Source organism: Mesoplodon bidens (assembly GCF_964165515.1).
Source record: "Mesoplodon bidens genome assembly, chromosome: Y".
Lineage (NCBI taxonomy): Eukaryota > Metazoa > Chordata > Mammalia > Artiodactyla > Ziphiidae > Mesoplodon > Mesoplodon bidens.
The window spans coordinates 19,456,524-19,476,666 of record NC_138180.1 but is presented as its reverse complement, the minus strand read 5'-3'; positions in this window follow the sequence as shown (position 1 = coordinate 19,476,666).

Below are 20,143 nucleotides of genomic sequence, written 5' to 3'. Positions count from 1 at the left end.
CATTCTGATGAAATTGGCATGGATCATTGTGATGAAAAATGCATGGAGCCTTGTCATGACAGGGTTCAAGGGGCATACTGATGACAAGGTTCCGGGAGCATTGTGATGACAAATGTATTGAACATTGTGATGACAAAGGTCACGGAGCATTGTGATGAGAAGACCATGGATAATTGTGATGACGAGCGTCATTAGGCATTGTGATGACAAATGATATGGGACATTGTGATCACAATGGTTTGGAGCATTGTGATGACAGAGGTCATGGAGCATTTTGATTTCATTGTGATGACAATAGCATGAAGCATTATGATGGGCGTGGTGCATTTTGATGACAGGGTTCATGGAGCATTGCGATGAAAAGGGGCATGGAACATTGTGATTACAGGGGTCTTGGAGCCTTGTGATGACAAGGGCATGGAGCATTGTGAAGAGAAGGCCATGGAGCATTCTGATGATATGCGTCATGGAGCTTTGTGATGATAAGGGCATGGAGTATTGTGATTACAGGGGTCTTGGAGCATTGTGATGACAAAGGTCATAGAGCCTTGTGATGCCAAGGCCATGGAACATTGTGATGGCAGGTGTCATGGAGCATTGTTATGACAGGGGTAATGGAGCATTGTGGTGACAGGTACATGGAGCATTGGTCTGAAAAGTTTCACAGATTATTGTGATGAGTTTGGGTATGGAGCATTCTGATGACAAGGGCACGGAACACTGTGATACATGGGTCATGGAGGATTGTAATGACAAGGGCATGGAGCATTGTGATGACCAGCATCATGGAGCTTTCTGATGAAAAGGGCATGGAGCAATGTGATGAGAGGGTTCATGGAGCATTTTGATGACAATGGAATGGAGCATTGTGAGGCCTTGTGTCATTGAGCTTTTTGATGACAATGGTCATGGAGCATTATGATGACAAGTGCGTGGTGCATTGTGATGAGAAGGACAGTGAGCATTGAGATGACAGGTTCATGGAGCAATTTTATGAAAATGGTCATGGAACATTTTGATGACAGGGGTTATGGAAAATTGTGATGACAATGTTTATGGAACATTGTAATGTCAGGGGTCATGGAGCATTGTGATGAATAGGGTCATGGAACATTCTGATGACAGTTGTTATGGAGCATTGTGATGTCAGTGTTCATGGAGCATTGTGATGATAAGGCCATGTAGCATTGTGATGACAGGTGTCATGGAAGATTGTGATGACACGGGAGAGGGAGTGTTGTGATGACTAGTGATGGAACATCGTGATATCAGTGGTGAGTGAGCATTTTGATGAGAAGTGCATTGAGCATTGAGATAACAAGGTTTATGGAGAATTGTGATGAGAAGGTTGTGGAGAATTGTGATCACAAGCTCATGGCACATTGTGATGACATGGATCATGGAGCATTGCACAGACAAGCACATGGAGCATTTTGATGATATGGGTCATGGAGAATTGTGCTGACAAATGCATGGAGCATTGTGATGACAAGGGTCATGGAGCATTGTGAGGAAATGTTCATGGAGCATTGTGGTGACAGAGGTCACAGAACCTTGTGATGACGAGGGCATTGACCATTGTGATGGCAAAGGTCATGAAGTATTGTGATGACTGGAGTCACGGAGCATTGTGATGACAGTGTCATGGAGCATTGTGATGACACGGTCATGGAGTATTGTGAAGACAGGTGTCAGGGAGCATTGTGATGACATATGTCATGGTCCATTATGATGACATGGCACGGAGCATTGTGATGCCTAGTGTCATGGAGTATTGTGATGACAAAGGAAATGAAGTATTGTGATGACAAGGGGAATGAACATTGTGATTACAAGGGTGATGGAGCATTGTAATGACAAGTGCCATTGAGAATTTTGATGACAAGTTCGTGAAGCATTGTGATGACAAGCGCATGGAGCTTGCTATGACAGGGGTCATGGAGTATTGCGATGAGAAGTTCATGGAGACTTGTGATGACAAGAGCATGTAACTTTGTGACGAGAAGTGTCATGCAGCATTTTGATGACAAGGACGTGGAAAATTGTGATGACGACAGTCAAGGGGCATTGTGATGACAAGTGTTATGGAACATTGTGGTCATAAGGGTTTGAAGCATTGTGATGACAGGGTTCATGGAGCATTGAGATGAAAAGGGGCATGGAGCATTGTGATTACAGCCATCTTGGAGCATTGTGATGAGAAGGGAATGTAGCATTATGATGAGAAGTCCATGGAGCATTCTGATGACATGCGTAATGGAGCATTGTGATGACAAGAGCTAAGGAGTCTTGTGAAGACCAGGCCGTGGAACATTGTGATGGCAGTGTTCATGGAACATTGTTATGACAGGGGTAATGGAGCATTGTGAGGACAAAGGAATGAAACATTGATCTGAAATGTTTCATGGATTATTGTGATGAGATTGGGCATGGAGCATTGTGATAACCAGGTCACGGAATACTGTGATACATGGGTCGTGGGGGATTGTAATGACAAGTGCATGGAGCATTGTGATGAGAAATGAATCGAGCATTGTGATGACAAGCGTCATGGAGCTTTGTGATGCCAAGAGCATGGAGCAATGCGATGAGAGGGTTCATGGAGCATTGTGATGATAATTGCATGGAGCATTTTGATGCCAATGGTTATGGAGCTTTGTGATGACAATGGACATGGAGCATTTTGATGACAAGGGCGTGGTGTATTGTGATGAGAAGGGCAGGGAGCATTGTGATGACAGGTTCATGAAGCACTTTGATGAAAAGTGTCATGGAATATTTTGATGACAGGGTATATGGAACATTGTGATATCATGGGTTATGGAGCATTGTGATGAAAAGCGTCATGGAGAATTTCGAGGACAGGCATTATGGAACATTGTGATGTCAGGGGTAATGGAGCATTGTGATGATAAGGGGATGTAGCATTGTGATGACAGGGTTCATGAAACATTTTCATTACAGGGGTGAGGGAGTATTGTGATGAGTAGTGATGGAACATTGTGATGTCAGTGGTGAGAGAGCATTTTGATGAGAAGTGCATGGAGCATTGTGATGACAAGGTTTATGGAGCATTGTGATGACAAGTTTGAGTAGCATTGTGATGAGAAGTGCATGTCGCTGTGTGATGACATGAGTCATGGGGCATGGTGCTGACAAGCGCATGAAGCATTGTGATGACAATTGTCATGGAGCATTCTGATGAAAAGTTCATGGAGCATTGTGTTGACAAATGTCACAGAGCCTTCTGATGACGAGGGCATGGACCATTCTGATGACAAAGGTCATGAAGCATTGTCATGATTGGAATCATGGAGCATTGGGTTGACAGGGGTCATGGAGCATTGTGATGACAAAGGCATGGTGCATTGTAATGACAAATTCATGGACAATTGTGAAGACTGGTGTCAGGGAGCATTGAGATGACATATGTCATGGTCCCTTGTGATGAAAATGGCATGGAGCATTGTGATGCCAAGTGTCACGGAGGTTTGTGATGACAAAGGTAAAGGAGCATTGTTATTACAAGTGCATGGAGCATTGTGATGACAAGGGTTATTGAGAATTTTCATGGAAAGTTCGTGAAGCATTGTGATGACAAGCACATGAAGCTTGCTATGACAGGGGTTATGGAGCATTGCGATGACAAGTGCATGGAGAATTGTGATGACAAGAGCATGTAACATTGTGATGAGAACTGTCATGGAGCATTTTGAAGACAAGGACAAGGAGATTTGTGATGACAATGGACATGGAGCATTTTGCTGGCAAAGGCGTTGAGCATTGTGATGACAAGGGTCATGGAGCACTCTGATGACAAAGGAATGGAACATTGTGATGACAAAGTCCTGGAGCTTTGTGATGAGAAGACCATGGAGCCTTGTTATGACAAGTCTCATGGCGCATTCTGATGAAAAGGGGAATGGAACATTGTGATTACAGGGGTCTTGGAGCATTGTGATGACAAGGGCATGGTGCATTGTGATGAGAAGGGCAGGGAGCATTGTGATGACAGAGTTATGGAGCAATTTGAGGAATAGGGTCATGGAACATTTTGATGACAGGTGTTATGGAACACTGTGATGTCAGGGGTCATGGAGCACTGTGATGAAGCGTGTCATGGAGCATTTTGATGACAGGTGTTGTGGAACATTGTGATGTCAGGCTTCAAGTAGTATTGTGAGTATAAGGACATGTAGCATTGTGATGATGGGGTCATGGAACATTGTGATGACAGGGGTGAGGTAGTATTGTGATGACTAGTGATGGAACATTGTGATATCAGGGGTGAGAGAGCATTTTGATGAGAAGTGCATGGAGCATTGTGACGACAATGTTTATGGAGCATTGTGCTGACAAGCGCTTTGTGCTTTGTGATGACATGGTTCATGGAGCATTGTGCTGACAAGCGCATGGAGCATTGTGATGACAAGGGTCATGGAGCATTGTGCTGACAAAGGCGTGGAGCATTGTGATGACAAGGGTCACAGAGCATTGTGATGAAAAGCTCATGGAACATTGTGGTGACAAAGGTCACAGAGCCTTGTGATGAAGAGGACATGGACCATTGTGATTACAAAGGTCATGAAGCATTTTGATGACTGGAGTCACGGAGCATTGTGATGACAAGGTCATGTAGCATTGTGATGATGGGGCATGGAGCAATTGGTCTGACAAGTTTCATGGATTATTGTGATGACAGTGGGCATGGCGCACTGTAATGACAAGGGCATGGTTCATTGTGATGACAAGGTCATGGAATATTGTGAAAACAAGTGACAGGGAGCATTGTGATGACATATGTCATGGTCCATTGTGATGAAAATGGCATGGAGCATTGTAATGCCAAGTGTCATGGAGGATTGTGATGACAAATGTAATGGAGCATTGTGATGACAGGTGTTATGGAGCATTGTGATGACGGGTCATGGATCATTGTGATGACAAATGTCATGGAGCATTGTGATGAAAAGGGCATGGAGTATTGTGATGACAGTCATCATGGAGCGTTGTGATGACAAGAGTTATGGAACATTGTGATCACAAGGGTTTGGAGCATTGTGATGAGATAGGTCATGGATCATTTTGCTTTCAAGGAGCATGGAGCATTGTAATGACAATGGCAGGAAGCAATGTGATCCCAGGGTTCATGGAGGATTGTGATGACAAGCGCATGGAGCATTGTGAAAACAAGGTCATGTAGCATTTTGCTGACAAAGTCATGGAGCATTGTGATGACAAGGGTCATGGAGCACTGTGATGACAAGTGTCACGGAGCATTGTGATGACAAGAGTCCCGTATCATTGTGTTGTCAGGGGTCATGGAGCATTGTGATGACAGTGATCATGGATCATTGTGATGATAAGTGTTATGGAACATTGTGATCACAAGGGTTTGGAGCATTGTGATGATAGAAGTCATGGAGCATTTTGATTTTATTGTGATGACAATAGTATGAAGCATTATGATGATGGGCATGGTGCATTGTGATGACAGGGTTCATGGAGCATTGAGATGAAAAGCGGCAAGGAGCATTGTGATTACAGTGGTCTGGGAGCATTGTGATGACAAGGGCTTGGAGGATTGTGAGGAGAAATCCATGGAGCATTCTGATGACATGCGTCATGGAGCTTTGTGATGACAAGGGCATGGAGCATTGTGATTCCAGTGGTCTTGCAGCATTGTGATGAAAAGGGCATGGATAATTGTTATGAAAAAGGCATGGAGCCTTGTCATGACAGTGTTCAAGGAGCATACTGACAGCATGTGTCAGGGAGCATTGTGATGACAACTGTATTGAGCATTGTAATGACAACGTTCATGGAGCCTTGTGATGAGAAGTCCATGGATAATTGTGATGACAAGCATCATGGGACGTTGTGATGACAAGTGTTATGGAACATTGTGATCTCAAGGGTTTGGATCATTGTGATGACAGAGGTCATGGAGCATTTTGGTTTCATTTTAATGACAATAGCATGAAGCATTATGATAATGGGCATGGTGCATTGTGATGATAGTGTTCATGGAGCATTGAGATGAAAAGTGGCATGGAGCATTGTGATTACAGGGGTCTGGGAGCATTGTGATGACAATGGCATGGAGCATTGTGATGAGAAGTCCATGAAGCAATCTGATGACATGCGTCATGGAGCTTTGTGTTGACAAGGGAATTGAGCATTTTGATTACAGGGGTCTTGGAGCATTGTGATGACAAGGGTCATGCAGCCTTGTGATGACACGGCCTTGGAACATTGTGATGGCAGGGGTATGGAGCACTGTTATGACAGGTGTAATGGATCACTGTGATGACAAGGTCATGGAACATTTGTCTGAAATGTTCCATGGATTATTGTGATGAGAGTGGGCAATGAGCATTGTGATGACCACGGCACAGATCCCTGTGATTCATGGTCATGGAGGATTGTAATGACAAGGGCATGGAGCATTGTGAGGTGAAAGTGCTCATGATGAGAGTGCCCATGTTGGTAGTTCCATTGGTGACAGTGCTCACAGTGATAGTGACCATGGTAAGATTGCAGATGATGGCCATGACATTGGTGACATTGCCCATGATGACAGTGCCCATAGTGAACAGTGCCCACAGTGACATTTCCTATGGAGACACTTCTCATGGTGACTTTGCACATGGTGTCATGGCTCATGGTGACAGCCTGCATTGTGCCGGTGCCGATGGTGACAGTGCTAACAGTGACAGTGTCCATGGTGACAGTGACCAATGTGAGAGTGCTCACGGTGATAGTGCCCATGGTGACAGGGCTCATGTGGACAGTCCACATTGTGCCAATGCCCATGGTTGCAGTGCTCATAGTGAAAGTGCTCATGGTAATACTGCTCACTGTGACAGTGCCCAATGTGAAATTTCCCATGGTGACAGTACTCATCGAGATAATGCCCATTGTGGCAATTCTCATAATGATAGTTCTCATGGTGACAAAGGTCATGGTGCAAGTGCCCTGGGTGGAAGTGCTCATGGTGACAGTGCTGATGGTGGCAGATCCCATGATGAGAGTACCGATGGGGTAGTGCACAAGGTGAGAGTGCCCATTGTAACCATGCTCATGGTGATAGTGCAAACGGTGATAGTGCCCATTGTGACATTGCCAATGGAGACCATCCTCACTGTGACAGTGCTCATGGTTACAGTGCTCATGCTGGAAACGCCCCTGGTGACATTGCTAATTGTGGCAGTGCTAAAGGGGCAGTGCCGATGATGACAGTGCTTATGGTGATAGTGTTCACAGTGTCTGTGCTCAAGGTTATAGTGCCCTTGGTGACAGTGCACATGGTGATAGTTCTCACAGTGACAGTGCCTATTGTGACAATACTCATGGTGACAGTTCCCATGGTGACCATTCTCACATTGATAGTGCCCCTGGTGACAGTTTGCTTGGTGAAAATTCTCCTGATGACAGTGTCCATCTTGGTAGTACCATTGGTGACAGTGCTCACAGTGATAGTGACCATGGCAAAATTGCAGATGATGGCCGTGACATTGGTGACATTGCCCATGATGACAGTCCTCATGATGACAGTTCTCACGGTGATAGTGTCCATAGTGACAGTGCACATTGTTGTAATGCACATGGTGACAGTGAAAAATGGTGAAAGAGCCCATGGTGACAGTGCTCATGGTGACAGTGCACACGGTGACAGGGCTCATGGTTGCATAACACATTGTGACAGTGCTCACATTTGCAGTGCCCATTGTAACCGTGCTCACCATGATAGTATCCATGGTGACAGTGATCACAGTGATAGTGCCGATGGTGACAGTGTTCACAGTGATAGTGCCCATGGTTAAGTTGACCATGGTGACAGTGCTCACGGTAATAGTGAGCATAGTGATAGTGCACTTGTTGACCGTGCCCATGCTGACAGTACACATGGTGATAATTCTCAGGTTGGTAGTGCCCATGGTGGCAGTGCCCATGGACACCACCCTCAAGGTGATAGTGCTCACTGTGACAGGGCCCATGGGGACAGTGCAAACTGTGACTTTGCCTATCGAGAGTGTGATCACAGTGACAAAGCCCATGGTGACAGTGACCACGGTGACAGTTCTAATGCTGATAGTACCCATAGTGACAATACCCATGGTGACAGTACTCATGGTGATAATGCTCAAGGTGATAGTGCCAATGGGGATAGTGCCCATGGTGAGAGTCCTCATGGTGATAGTGCCAATGCTGATAGTTCCCATTCTGAATGTGCTCATGACGACAGTGCCTATGTTGACAATTCCAATGGTGACAGTGCTCACGGTGATACTGACGGTGGTAACAGTTCACATGGTTGCTGTACCCTTGATGACAGTGCCCATGAAGGCAGTACTCATGGTGACAGTGCTCATGGTGATAGTGCCCATGGTGAGAGTGCACATGGTGGGAGTGCACATACTGGCAGTGAAAAATGGTGACAATGCTCAAGGTGATAGTGTACACGGTGAAAACCCATGCTGACAGTACTCACAGTGACACTGCTCATGGTTGCAGTACCCATGGTAACAGTGCTCACTGTGACAGTGCCCACGGTATGAGTGCCCATGGTGACAGTGCTCATGGTGACACTGCCCATGATGAGAGTGCCCATGGTGACAGTGCCCATGGTGACATTGCATATGGTGACATTGCTCACGGAGACAGTGCACATGGTGACACTGACCACAGTGAGAATGCTCTCGGTGATAGTGCCCATGGCGACAGCACTCATGGTGACAGTCCTCATTGTGCCATTGCCCATGGTGACAGTGACCATGGTGAGACAGCTCATGGTTATAGTGCTCACGGTAATAGTGCTCATGGTGAAAGTGCCAATAGTGACAATACCCAGGGTGACAGTACTCATGGTGAAAATACCCATGGTGTCAGTTCTTATAGTGAGAGTGCTCGTGGTGGAACTGCCCATGCTGACAGTGCTCATTGTAGCAGTGCTCATGGTGGCAGTGACAATGATGCCAGTGCTTATGGTGATGGTGTTCACAGTGGCTATGCTTATGGAGATAGTGCTCACGGTGACAGTGCCTATGATGACAGTGCCCAGGGTGACAGTGCTCATGGGGAAACTGTCCATGATAACATTAACAATGGTGATAGTGCCCCTGGTGACACGGCCCACGATGATATTGCTCATGGTGATAGTGCCTTGGGTGACAGTGCTCATGGTGAAATTGCCCATCCTGACAATGCTCATGGTGACATTGCCCTTCGAGAGAGTACCCATATTGACAGTGCCCATGGTGATGTGCTCATGTTGACAGTGCTCACAGTGATAGTGCCCATGGTGACATTGCCCATGGTGGAAGTGCCCACCGTGCCCTTGCCCACAGTGACAGTGACCACGCTGAGAGTTCTCATGGTGATAGTGCCCATGGTGACAGTGCACATGGTGATACTGCCAATGGTTACAGTGTTCATGGTGACAGTGCTCATGGTTGCAGTACCCATGGTGACAGTGCTAAAAATGCCAATGCCAATGTTGGCACTTCCCATGGTGACAGTGCCAACAGTGACATTGCGTATGGTGACACTTCTCACGGTGGCATTGCCCATGGTGACAGGGATCAATATGACAGTCCGCATTGTGCCATTGCTGAAGGTGACAGTGTTCACGGTGACAGTGTCCATGGTGACAGTGACCAAGGTGAGAGTGCTCACGGTGATAGTGCCCATGGTGACAGGCCTCATGATACAGTACTCACTGTGCCAGTGCCCACGGTGAGAGTACTCACAGTGAAAGTGCTCATGGTAATACTGCTCATGGTGACAGTGCCCAAGGTGAAATTTCCAATGGTGACAGTACTCATTGAGAAAGTGCCCATGGTGGCATTTCTCATAATGACAGTTCTCATGATGACAGTGTCCATGTTGGTAGTTCCATTGATGACAGTGCTCACAGTGATAGTGACCATGGCAAGGTTGCAGTTGGTGGCCATGCAATTGGAGACATTGCCCATGATGACAGTACTCATGGTGACAGTGTTCATGGTGATAGTGTCCATAGTGAGAGTGCACATTGTTGTAATGCACATGGTGGCAGTGAAAAATGGTGACAGAGCCCATGGTGATAGTGCTCATGGTGACAGTGCACAGGGTGACAGGGCTCAAAGTTGCATTACACATTGTGACAGTGCTCACAGTTAGAGTGCCCATTGTAACCAGGCTCACCATAATAGTGTCCATGGTTACAGTGATCACTGTGATAGTGTCAATGGTAATAGTGCTCACAGTGATAGTGCCCATGGTTAAGTTGCCCATGGTGACAGTGCTAACGGTCATAGTGAGCACAGTGATAGTTCACATGTTGACCGTGCCCATGCTGACAGTACACATGGTGATAATTCTCAAGTGGGTAGTGCCCATGGTGGCAGTGCCCATGGACACCACCCTCAATGTGATAGTGCTCACTGTGACAGGGCCCATGGGGACAGTGCAAACCGTGACTTTGCCTATCAAGACTGTGCTCACAGTGACAAAGTCCATGGTGACAGTGATGATGGTGACAGTTCTAAGGCTGCAAGTACCCATAGTGACAATACCCATGGTGACAGTCCTCATGGTGATAATTCTCAAGGTGATAGTGCCCATGGCGATAGTGCCCATGGTGAGAATCCTCACGCTGATAGTGCCCATGGTGATAGTTCCCATTCTGAAAGTGCTCATGATGACAGGGCCTATGCTGGTAATTCCCATGGTGTCAGTGCTCACAGTGATACTGATGATGATAACAGTTCACATGGTGGCCATGCCCTTGGTGACAGTGCCCATGATGACAGTACTCATTGTGACAGTGCTCACGGTGATAGTGCCCATGGTGAGAGTGCACATGGTGGGAGTGCACATGGTGACAGTGCTCAACGTGACAGTGCACACAGTGAAAACCCATGCTGATAGTACTCACAGTGACACTGCTCATGGTTGCAGTACCCATGGTGTCAGAGCTCACAGTGACAGTGCCCACGGTATGAGTGCCCATGGTGACAGTGCTCATGGTGACACTGCCCATGATGACAGTGCCCATGGTGACATTGCGTATGCTGAGAGTGCTCACGGAGACAGTGCACATGGTGACACTGACCACAGTGAGAGTGCTCATGGCGATAGTGCCCATGGGGACAACACTCATGGTGACAGTCCCCATTTTGCCATTGCCCATCGTGACAGTGCCCATGGTGACAGTGACCATGGTGAGAGGTCTCACGGTGATAGTGCTCATGGTAATAGTTCTCATGGTGACAGTGCCAATGGTGACAATACCCAGGGTTACAGTACTCATGGTGAAAATACACATGGTGGAAGTTCTCATAGTGAAAGTGCTCATGGTGGAAGTGCCCATGCTGACAGTGCTCATTGTGGCAGTGCTCATGGTGACAGTGACATTGATGCCAGTGCTTATGGTGATGGTGTTCACAGTGGCTGTGCTCATGGAGATAGTGCTCACGGTGACAGTGCCTATGATGACAGTGCCCAGGGTGACAGTGCTCACGGGGAAACTGTCCATAATAATATTAACCATGATGATAGTGCCCATGGTGACAGTGCCCAAGGTGACATTGCTTATGGTGACAGTGCCTTTGGTGACAGTGCTCATGATGAAATTGCCCATCCTGACAATGCTCATGGTGACATTGCTCTTCGACAGAGTACCCATATTGACAGTGCCCATGGTGACGTGCTCATGTTGACAGTGCTCCAGTGATAGTGCCCATGGTGACATTGCCCATGGTGACATTGCCCATGGTGGAAGTGCCCACAGTGCCATTGCCAACAGTGACAGTGCCCACGCTGACATTTCTCATGGTGATAATGCCCAGGGTGACAGTGCACATGGTGATACTGCAAATGGCGACAGTGCTCATGGTTGCAGTCCCATGGTGACAGTGATCAAAATAACAGTGCCAATGGTGGCAGTGCCCATGATGACAGTGCCCACGGTGACATTGGCTATGATGACAGTTCTCATGGTGACATTTCCCATGGTGACAGGCCACAATGTGACAGTCTGCATTGTGCCAGTGCCGAAGGTGACAGTGCTCATGGTGACAGTGACCAAGGTGAGAGTGCTCACGGTGATAGTGCCCATGGTGACAGGGCTCATGTTGACAGTTCGCATTGTGCCAGTGCCCATGGTGACAGTGTCCATGGTGACAGTGACCAAGGTGAGAGTGCTCACGGTGATAGTGCCCAGGGTGACAGGGCTCATGTTGACAGTTCACATTGTGCCAGTGCCCATGGTGACAATTCTCACAGTTAAAGTGCTCATGGTAATACTGCTCATGGTGACAGTGCCTAAGGTGAAATTACCCATGGTGACAGTACTCATTGTGAAAGTGCCCATGGTGGCAATTCTCATAATGACAGTTTTCATGGAGACAGTGCTCATGGTAGCAGTGCCCTGGGAGGCAGTGCTCGTGGTGACAGTGCTCATGGTGACAATGCTCATGGTGGCAGTCCCCATGGTGAGAGTAACGATGGGGTAGTGCACAAGGTGACAGTGCCTATGGTAACCGTGCTCACGGTGATAGTGCACACGGTGATAGTGCCCATTGTGACATTGCCCATGGAGACCCTCCTCATTGTGACAGTACTCATGGTTACAGTGCTCATGGTGGAAGTTCCCATGGTGACAGTGCTCATTGTGGCACTGCTCATGGGGACAGTGCCAATGATGAGAGTGCTTATGATGAGAGTGTTCACAGTGTCTGTGCTCAAGGTGATAGTGCTCATGGTGGCAGTGCCCATAGTGACACTGCTCATGCTGGCAATACCCACGATGATAGACCCATGTTGAGAGTGCCCTAGATCACAGAGCAATGTTGACAGAGCTCACGGTGACAGTGAAAAGGTGACAGTGCCACCGGAGGCAATCGTCATAGAGACAATACTCATCGTGACAGTGCTCATGGTGAAAATGTCCATGATGACACAGCCCATGGTGATAGTGCTCATGAGGAAACTGTGAATGATAACATTAACCACGGTGATAGTGCCCCTGCTGACAGTGCCCATGGTGACATTGCTCATGGAAATATTGCCTTTGTTGACAGTACTCATGGTGAAATTGCCCATGCTGACAATGCTCACGGTGACATTGCCATTGGAGAGAGTACACATGTTGAGATTTCGCATGGTGACGTGCTCATGTTTACAGTGCTCACAGTGCTAGTTCCCATGGTGACAATGCCCACGGTGGAATTGCTCACGATATCAGTGCCAACAGTGACAGTGCTCATGCTGACAGTTCTCATGGTGACAGTGCCCATGGTGACAGTGCACATGGTGATACTGCCAATGGTGACAGTACTCAAGGTGACAGTGCCAATATTTGCAGTACCCATGGTGACAGTGCTCAAAATGGCGTTGCCCATGGTGACATTGCCAATGGTGACATTGCCCATTGTGACACTTCTCATGGTGAAATTGCCCATAGTGACAGGGCTCATGGTGACAGTCCACATTGTGCCAGTGCCCATGGTGAGAGTGCTCACAGTGAAAGTGCTCCTGGCAATATTGTTTACGGTGAGAGTGCCCAAGGTAAAAATACCCATGGTGAGAGTACTCATCGAGAAATTGCCCATGGTTACATTTCTCATAGTAACAGTTCTCATGGTGACAGTACTCATCATGGCAGTGCCCTTGGTGGCAATGTTCGTGGTGTCAGTGCTCATGGTGAAAGTGCTCATGGTGGCAGTTCGCATGATGAGAGTACCGATGGGGCATTGCACATGGTGACAGTTCCCATGGCAAACGTGCCCACAGTGATATGACCCATGGTGACAGTTATCACGCCTGTTGTGCCGATGCTGATAATGCTCCCGGTGATAGTGCCCATGGTTATAGTGCCCATGGTGACAGTGTTCAGAGTTATAGTGAGCAAAGTGATAGTGTACTTGGTGAGTGTGCCCATGGTGACTGTGCCCAAGATGACAGTACACATGGTGATACAGGTCAATGTGATAGTGCCCTTGTGGACAGTGTGCATGGTGATAGTTCTCACGGTGAGAGTGCCTATGATGAAAATGCTCATGGTGACAGTGCCCATGGCAACCGTTCTAACGTTCATAGTGCCCATGGTGACAGTTCATATGGTGAAAGTGCTCATGATGACAGTGCCCATGTTGGTAGTTCCATTGGTGACACTGCTCACCGTGATAGTGACCATGGTAAGATTGCAGATGGTGGTTGTGCCATTGCCCATGATGACAGTACTCATGGTGACAGTGCTCATGGTGATAGTGTCCAAGGTGACAGTGCACATGGTGGCACTGAAAAATAGTTATAGTGCCGATGGTGACAGTGCTCATGCTGACAGTGCACAAGGTGACAACCCATGCTGACAGTGCTCACGGTGACTGGGCTCATGGTTGCATTACCCATTGTGACAGTGCTCACAGTTACAATGCTCATGTTAACTGTGCTCACCATGATAGTGTCTATGGTGACAATGATCACAGTGATAGTGCCGATGGTGATAGTGCTCACGGTGATAGTGACCATGGTTAAGTTGCCCATGGTGACAGTGCTCACGGTAAGAGTGAGAAAAGTGAGAGGGCACTTCTTGACCTTGCCGTAGCTGAGAGTACACATGGTGATAATTCTCAAGTTGGTAGTGCCCATGGTGGCAGTGCACATGGACACTACCATCAAAGTGATAGCGCTGACTCTGACAGGGCCCATGAGGACAGTGCAAACCGTGACTTTGCTTATCGTGACAGTGCTCACAGTGACAAATTCCACCGTGACAGTGAACACGGTGACAGTTGTAATGCTGATAGTGCCCATAGTGACAATACCCATGGTGACATTACTCATGGTGATAATTCTCAAGGTGGTAGTGCCCATGGTCACAGTGCCCATGGTGAGAGTCCTCACGGTGATAGTGCCCATGGTGACAGTTCCCATTCTGAAAGTGCTCATGATGACAGTGCCTATGTTGGTAATTCCCATGGTGACACTGCTCACAGTGATATTGACGATGCTAACAGTTCACATGTTGGCCGTGCCCTTGGTGACAGTGCCCATGAAGACAGTACTTATGGTGACACTTCGCAAGGTGATAGTGCCCCTGGTGAATATGCACATGGTGGTAGTGCACATTGTGACACTGAAAAATGGTGACAGTGCTCATGGTGACAGTGCACACGGTGAAAACCCATGCTGACAGTACTCACAGAGACACTACTCATGGTTGCAGTACCCATGGTGACAGTGCTCACAGTGACAGTGCCCACGGTATGAGTGTCCATGGTGACAGTGTTCATGGTGACACTGCCCATGGTGACATTGCCTATGGTGACAGTGCTCAAGGTGACAGTGCCCATGGTGACACTGACCACAGTGAGAGTGTTCACGGTGATAGTGCCAATGGTGACAGCACTCATGGTGACAGTCCCCATTGTGCAAGGTACCATGGTGACAGTGACCATGGTGAGAGATCTCACGGTGATAGTGGTCACGTTAATAGTGCTCATGGTGACAGTGCAAATGGTGGAAGTGCCCATGCTGACAGTGCTCATTGTGGCAGTGCTCATGGTGACAGTGCCGATAATGCCAGTGTCTATGGTTATGGTGTTCACAGTGGCTGTGCTCATGGAGATAGTGCTCACGGTGACAGTGCCCATGATGACAGTGCCCAGGGTGACAGTGCCAATGATAACATTAACCATGGTGATAGTGCCCCTGGTGACACGGCCCACAGTGACATTGCTCATGGTGACAGTGCCCATGGTGACAGTACGCATGGTGATACTGCTCCATGTGATAGTGAACTTGTTGACAGTGCGCATGGTGACAGTTCTCACGGTGACAGTGCCTATGGTGACAATGCTCATGGTGACAGTTCTCATGGTGACCGTTCTCACGTTCATAGTGCCCATGGTGACAGTTCGTATGGTGAAAGTGCTCATGATGACAGTGCCCATGTTGGTAGTTCCTTTGGTGACAGTGCTCACAGTGATAGTGACCATGGTAAGACTGCAGATGGTGGCTGTGCCATTGCCCATGATGACAGTAGTCATGGTGACAACACTCATGGTGATAGTGTCCATGGTGACAGTTCACATGGTTGTAATGCACATGGTGGCAGTGAAAAAAGGTTATAGTGCCCATGGTGATAGTGCTCATGCTGACAGTGCACAAGGTGACAACCCATGCTGACAGTGCTCACGGTGACTGGGCTCAAGTTTGCGTTACCCATGGTGACAGTGCTCACAGTTATGATGCCCATGTTAACTATGCTCACCATGATAGTGTCCATGATGACAGTGATCACAGTGAGAGTGCTGACGGTGATAGTGCTGACGGTGATAGTGCCCATGGTTAAGTTGGCCATGGTGACAGTGCTCACGGTAATAGTGAGCATAGGGATAGTGCACTTGTTGACCGTGCCCATGCTGAGAGTACACATGGTGATAATTCTCAAGTTGGTAGTGCCCATGGTGTCAGTGCACATGGACACAACCCTCAAGGTGATAGTGCTGACTCTGACAGGGCCCATGGGGACAGTGCAAACCGTGACTTTGCCTATTGTGACAGTGCTCACAGTGACAAATTCCATCGTGACAGTGACCACGGTGACAGTTCTAATGCTGATAGTGCCCAGAGTGACAATACCCATGGTGACAGTACTCATGGTGATAATTCTCAAGGTGGTAGGGCACATGGCGATAGTGCCCATGGTAAGAGTCCTCATGGTGAGAGTGCCCATGTTGACAGTTCCCATTCTGAAAGTGCTCATGATGACAGTGCCTATGTTGTTAATTCCCATGGTGACACTGCTCACAGTGATATTGACGATGCTAACAGTTCACATGGTGGCTGTGCCCTTGGTGACAGTGCCCATGAAGGCAGTACTCATGGGGACAGTTCTCATAGTGATAGTGCCAATGGTGAGAGTGCACATGGTGGTAGCACACATGGTGGCAGTGAAAATGGTGACAGTGCCCATGGTCACAGTGCACACAGTGAAAACCCATGCTGACAGTACTCACAGAGCCACTGCTCATGGTTGCAGTATCCATGGTGACAGTGCTCACAGTGACAGTGCCCACAGTATGAGTGGCCATAGTGACACTACTCACGATGACACTGCCCATGGTGACATTTCCTATGGTGACAGTGCTCACGGTGACAGTGCCCATGGTGACACTGACCACAGTGAGAGTTTTCACAGTGATAGTGCCAATGGTGACAGCACTCATGGTGACAGTCCCCATTGTGCAATTGCCCATGGTGACAGTGACCATGGTAAGAGATCTCACGGTGATAGTGCTCACGGTAATAGTGCTCAAGGTGACCGTGCAAATGGTGACAATACACAGGGTGACAGTAATCATGGTGAAAATACCCATGGTGGCAGTTCTCATAGTGACAGTGCTCATGTTAGAAGGGCCCATGCTGACAGTGCTCCTTGTGGCAGTGCTAACGTTGACAGTGCCGATGAAGCCAGTGCTTATGGTGATGGTGTTCACAGCGGCTGTGCTCATGGAGATAGTGTTCACGGTGACCGTGCCCATGATGACAGTGCACAGGGTGACAGTGCTCACGGGGAAAGTGCCAATGATAACATTAATCATGGTGATAGTGCCCCTGTTGATAAGGCCCACAGTGACATTGCTCATGGTGATAGTGCCTTTGGTGACAGTGCTCATGGTGAAATTGCCCATCCTGACAATGCTCATGGTGACTTTGCCCTTCAAGAGAGTACCCATGTTGACAGTGCCCATGGTGATGTGCTGATGTTGACAGTGCTCACAGTGATAGTGCCCATGGTGACATTGTCTATGGTGGAAGTGCCCATGGTGTCCATGCCAACAGTGACAGTATGCATGCTGACAGTTTTCATTGTTATAGTGCCCATGGTGACTGTGCACTTGGTGATACTGCCAATGGTGAGATTGCTCATGGTGACAGTGCTTATGGTTGCAGTACCCATGGTGACAGTGCTCAAAATGAGAGTGCCAATGGTGGCAGAGACCATGGTGACAGTGCCCATGGTGACATTGTGTATGGTGACATTGCCCATGGTGACAGGCCTCATTTTGACATGCTCATGTTGAGAGTGCTCACAGTGATAGTGCCCATGGTGACATTGCCCATGGTGGAATTGCTCACGATGCCAGTGCCCACAGTCACAGTGCTCACGCTGAGAGTTGTCATGGTGATAGTGCCCATGGTGACAGTGCGCCTGGTGATACTGCCAATGGTGACAATACTCATGGTGGCAGTACCCATGATGACAGTGCCCAAAATGGCATTTCCCAAGGTGATATTGCCCATGGTGACATTGCCTATGGTGACATTTCTCACGGTGACATTTCCCATGGTGACATGGCTCATGGTGACACTCCACATTGTGACAGGGCCCATGGTGACAGTGCTCACAGTGAAAGTGCTCATGGTAATACTGTTTACGTTGAGAGTGCCCAAGGTGAAAATACCCATGGTGAGAGTACTCATCGAGAAATTGCCCATGGTTACATTTCTCATAGTAACAGTTCTCATGGTGACAGTGCTCATGGTTGCAGTGCCCTCAGTGGCAGTGCTCGTGCTGTTGGTGCTCAAGGTGACAGTGCTCATGGTGGCAGTTCCCATGGTGAGAGTACCGATGGGTCAGTGCATATCGTGACACAGCCCATGGTAACCGTGCTCACGGTGATATGACCCATGGTGACAGTTATCACGCCTGTTGTGCTGATGCTGATAATGCTCCCAGTGATAGTGCCCATGATTACGGTGCCCATGGTGACAGTGTTCAGAGTAATAGTGAGCATACTGATAGTGTACTTGGTGAGTGTGCCCATGGTGACTGTGCCCAAGATGACAGTACACATGGTGATACATCTCAATGTGATAGTGCCCTTGTGGACAGTGCGCATGGTGATAGTTCTCATGGTAACATTGCCTATGATGACAATGCTCATGGTGACAGTGCCCATGGTGAACGTTCTCACGTTCATAGTGCCCATGGTGACAGTTCGTATGGTGAAAGTGCTCATGATGACAGGGCCCATGTTGGTAGTTCCATTGGTGACACTGCTCACCGTGATAGTGACCATGGTAAGATTGCAGATGGTGGCTGTGCCATTGCCCATGATGACAGTACTCATGGTGACAGTGCTCATGGTGATAGTGTCCAAGGTGACAGTGCACATGGTGGCACTGAAAAATAGTTATAGTGCCGATGGTGACAGTGCTCATGCTGACAGTGCACAAGGTGACAACCCATGCTGACAGTGCTCACGGTGACTGGGCTCATGGTTGCATTACCCATTGTGACAGTGCTCACAGTTACAATGCTCATGTTAACTGTGCTCACCATGATAGTGTCTATGGTGACAGTGATCACAGTGATAGTGCCGATGGTGATAGTGCTCACGGTGATAGTGCACATGATTAAGGTGCCCATGGTGACAGTGCTCACGGTCATAGTGAGCATAGTGAGAGTGCACTTGTTGACCGTGACCATGCTGAGAGTACAAATGGTGATAATTCTGAAGTTGGTAGTGTCCATGGTGGCAGTGCCCATGGACACCACCGTCAAAGTGATAGTGCTCACTGTGACAGGGCCCAAGTGGACAGTGCAAACCGTGAGTTTGCCTATCGTGACAGTGCTCACAGTGACAAATTCCATCGTGACAGTGACCACGGTGACAGTTCTAATGCTGATAGTGCCCATGGCGATAATTCCCATGGAGAGAGTCCTCACGGTGATAGTGCCCATGGTGACAGTTCCCGTTCTGAAAGTGCTCATGATGACAGTGCCTATGTTGGTAATTCCCATGGTGACACTTCTCACAGTGATAATGACAATGGTTACAGTTCACATGTTGGCCGTGCCCTTGGTGACAGTGCCCATGAAGACAGTACTTATGGTGACAGTTTTCTCGGTGACAGTGCCCATGGTGAGAGTGTGCATGGTGGTAGTGCACATGGTGTCACTGAAAAATGGTGACAGGGCTCATGGTGACAGTGCTCACGGTAAAAACCCATGCTGACAGTACTCACAGAGACACTGCTCATGGTGGCAGTACCCATGGTGACAGTGCTCACAGTGACAGTGCCCACTGTATGAGTGCCCATGTTGACAGTGCTCATGGTGACACTGACCACGGTGACTTTGCCT